Below are 4,844 nucleotides of genomic sequence, written 5' to 3'. Positions count from 1 at the left end.
CCTTAAAAACTCTTTCACAATTTGAGCTCAATAAATCCTGGCATTGTCTGCTCTGTATACCATCAAGGAAGAAAAAACAATCAGTTGATGGACAAACCTGGTCAGTCAATATATTCAGGTAGTCAGCTGACTACATATTTTGTTTACATAACGTTGCTAAACCCAGACCTGTCCAACAGAAGCAACCCCAGATTATATGTGCTGTCCCACCGGCCTGTATGGTGGGCACTAGGCATGATGGGTAAATCACTTCATCTACAGTACCTCTCTTCTTACCCTGATGTGCCCATCACTCAAAAAGGTAAATCTGGACTCAACAGACCGTATGACCTTTTTTCATTGCCTTATAGTCCATACTTTATGCTCCCTTGCAAATTGAAGGCTTTTTTTCCACACAACTGTTTAATTCTAATCCCATGAGTTCTCTTTACATTATGAGTGTGGAAACGCTCTTACTTTTACTATTAAACATAGCTGTGAGTTCTGCTGTTTCTTTTTTATGATTTGATTTCACCAAACATTTGAGTGATCTCTGATCATGATCATTAATTATTTTATTCTGACCACATTTCTTTATATACACTGCCCAGACAGTGTATAAATGTTTGATTGGAATAATTCAATTCAATTAATTTTATTTGTATAGCGCTTTTAACAATTGACATTGAAGCATCTTTGCACAAAAAAAAGAATTATGTCAGTTTTTATAAAGTATGAATGTCAAATAAAAATTTTATTTGTCACATTTGTGTATGAATCAAAATGATAAGGTTGTGCCTAATGAGCAAACTGAGTTTTTATTTTATTTTATTATTTTAAAGCCATGTTTGCTTTATAACATTCTTTACATCTGCACAGTAATTTTTTGATATTATATTCACTGTACTCTCTGTGATTAAATAACTTTTATGGATTTAATCAATCTTTTGGTAAGGTCATCTCCTCCCATGGGTTCTCATCCCACTGCTATGCAGATGATGCTCAACTCACTCTCTCTTTTCCTCCTCCAGGCACTCAGTTCTGCTCATATCACAGCATGTGTGGCAGACGTTTCATCTTACATGGATAACTTCGGCCATGTCCACTTGTAGCTGGGTATTTAAAAAAAAAAAAATAAAATAAAAAAAAAAAAAAAAAAAAAAAATATATATATATATATATCCTCATGCGAATGCAGTTTTGGTTGTTAAAAACTGAGCTTTTGGAGAACTTCTTTTAAAGTGTAAATTATTCGAAAACTTCATTTTCAGTGGTGTTGTGTGGACCAGGGAAACAGAGATTCTGGCTTGTTGTAATGTCACTTTGTGTGCCGATGATGTCATTGTCTGTGTGCCGGTCTTCTTGATTTGAAGTCAGCTTTGTTTATGACGTGCTATCAAGGACGTCATAAACAACTGACTGTGATTGTGTTGACACAGCTTACTGGACTTTTTACATGCATGCACATACACGCACAGTTACACATTACGTCACCGAACAAAGGTGCCTGAATGTACTACGAAGCTCACTGCTGGTACATAAAAAAGCTCTGGAGACACAGACCCCGCAGACAACAATGGTGGTTTTGGATGAGATTTGGTTGGACTCTTACATGGGTGGAACCAGTAATGATGTTTTGTCTAGGCTTCTGATTGGCCCCCTGTTGATTAAGGATGCTCCTGACAGCACCTAACAGTGCGTTTTCATGTGCACAGAGATATTTTTAACACATATGTTGTGTGAACAGAATTATATATTTAAAAAAAATGAAGTAAAAAAAAAATCTCTTTTTAAAAATACCTGGCTATGTGCGGTTTTGGCCTATATCAAAAGTAATCCCACCAAAACCGAACTGTTGTTCATCCCAGGTGATTCATCTCCCTGTCTGGATCTTGGCATCTCTCTGGAAAAATCTGTGCTCTCACATTTGGTCACCGCTGATCCCACAGCCCAATCTTTGGGAACCCAGCGATAATAAACTTTACATTCCATTGATATTGCTAATCTAATATAGCTCATGTTGATTCCTCCTCTACAAAATGATTGCTATTTCTATCCACACAGGCCACTCAGGTGCTTTTTCAGTCCCTTCTAATTTTGAAACTAGACTACTGCAGTTCCCTCCTGGCAGATCTGCAGGTTTCTCAGCACTATTCAGCCCCTGCAACTTATTCAGAATGGAGTTGCATGACTTGTTTTCAATTTTCCTTCATTCTCTACCACTAACTTATTACTACACTCCCTCCATTGGCTTTTTGTAGCTGTTTGCATCAGATTCAAGACATTGATGCTGGCCTACAAAACAAAAAAATGGACCAGAACTTATTCATCTTGATGCACTTATCACACTCTAGCACTGCTCGACTGGTCCTACCATCGCTCAGGGTGCTAGGAAGACATGCATCAAAATTCTTTTTTGTTCTGTCCCCTGGAATGAACCTTCTCCAGATGTCTAACGACTGAGTCATTGGCAGTCTTCAAATGATGGCTAAAGACCTACTTCATAAGCAACTAATAATAATAATGATATGCAGTGAACCTGGATTAGCATGTGTTTATTTGATAGTGACTTCAAAGCACTTCTTTAACTCACTCTGAATAAGGCCATTTGCCAAATGCCATGAATGTAAATGAAAATCTAAATGTATCTGGCATAATGTCAGTTATGTTGTTGCCTAATTTTTAATTGAATTGCTCAGAGGGAAACCATTCTAATTAAGTTTCACACCCATGGATCATCCAACCATCACGCATCAGACTAAAAAAAAGCACGAGTTTTTATTTATTTATTTATTTATTTATTTTAAATTTAATTACATTTATTTTCACTTCATACTGTTTTGGTGAGTTAGGTACAATCCTGCACATAGTGAATTGCTGAGAAGGCCTAGGAGATGTGGGGGAAATGTAGGTTTTGATTATTGGTGCTCATTAACCATGGCCTTTTCTTCATTTTGCATGTTGCATGTTGTACTCCATCTTGAGGGAAACAAAGGCCAACCTCAGCTCCCGAATTACACAAGTACAATATGAAATGATGACAGTGAGGAATTACTGAGGAATTACAGCATATCGTGCATCATTATTGAACTGTTTATATTTACTGCTAGAAATCTGATTAAAATTATTTACACATACAATTATTATTGATGCATGTGTTCCATGAGTATTTTTATGTCATGAAGAACTTGGGCAGCTTAAAGACATAAAACAATCATGTGATTAGCATTAATAAATTGTGATTAGCAGTAATAAAAAAGTGTTTTAATATAAAAGTTTTAATGTGATTAAATGTGATAAGATTTCTTTATGTTTGGAATACAGTATGTAAGACTCAATAAAACCAATTAGAGTGCAGTGCTTCCTTTTATCCTTCTTATACCATGGACTTTATAAAATGAATCACACATTGCATGTGTTTAAACCCCTTTTTTTGGTAACAGAAAAAATGGTTAGTTCCTGTTATAGCTTACTGTACATAATAACAGCCACCCATAGCTAATGCCCCACCAGTCACTGTAAATACGTTTTTCGTCGCAGAACAAATATCATATTAGAATAAGCTTCTCTCTGTAATTACATTTTAACATTTTAATTTCATTTTTATTTATTTTCCTTGCTTACTTCTCCAGCTCCCATTTGCCCTTTTAAAATCAACATTCTTATTAACTTTCAGATTAATGGGCTTTAATAGCCTTTATTTCTGTTCAGAGGGAAGCAGGAATGAAATGGTTAAGTCTCTTGAGACAAACTCTGCGGTATTACTCCTGCCGCCTCATATGCTTGTTTAATTTGCGGGTCTTGTTATCAATTCCATCATTTCAGTGTAGCACATTTGGAAGTGCAAGCTTTAATATGCTATACACGTCTTGAGAGCATTTCGTGTTAAAGGGCTGATGTTCCGAAACAGTGCATTTAACGGTGGACTATGTATTGTAAAGATATCGAAATGGGTTTTTGACATTTCATTTTGTTACAGTGTAAAAGATTTAGAAACCTGACATCCGAGAGTAAGTTTTGTTTCTGCTTCACAGCTAGTGCTGTTGCATTTAGGTTTTGGCTGACATGAAAATAATATAGTGTTGTTATGATGGGACAAGTCATGCTTACTCTCTCTTTTTTATTTAATTTCTATTTACTTGTTTATTGTTTTATTTCTTTCTTTATTTTTATGCAGTCCCTAAGGCCACCAAAGCTTAATAATATCTAAGACAGCAGAAGGATATAATGGTTTGCTCTTGTATGACATAAACATAGTCTTCTGCAATAAATGATTTGCTCTCTTGTCTCCTTTCCTGTTTAGCATTTAAGGGACAAAAAAGCTTAGACAAATACAGTGTCAAAGAAATGTCACTCATATGACGACTTGATTCATGTGTACTTCTACTGACAAGAGCCGTCCTTCTAAAGAAATTTTGAGTGAATTTTTCTGTGTAAAGAGACTTGTCTGTCTGGGAAAATGACAGTCTGTCTAGAACATTGACAGTGCCAAACAGCATTATTAGTTCATCTTAATAGTTGATCAAAATTATAGATCTTTGGATACAAGGACAACAGCAAACAGCATTACATTTAAATGTAATTATTTTCTTAAGCATAATTGAGAGAAATAGCACAAACCTTTATTTGTTCATTTAATTCATCTTGTTTTTTTTTCTGGGGTGAATCTGGAGAATATAGCAAGAGAACTTGATTAAATGCCGGTCCATCCCAGGGCACCCTGTACACACATTAAAAGCAGCCACTCCAATGACCAGAAGAGTTGTCAAAAAACTAGAATGTAAATGCCATTGAATAAATTGGTAGTATTTCATTTAGCTTGATAGGAGAGCGTTATGGGCAGTAGAAAAGAATTTATTGCTTCC

Source organism: Clarias gariepinus, chromosome 14, assembly GCF_024256425.1.
Source record: "Clarias gariepinus isolate MV-2021 ecotype Netherlands chromosome 14, CGAR_prim_01v2, whole genome shotgun sequence".
Lineage (NCBI taxonomy): Eukaryota > Metazoa > Chordata > Actinopteri > Siluriformes > Clariidae > Clarias > Clarias gariepinus.
Note: the sequence above shows the minus strand (reverse complement) of the source record.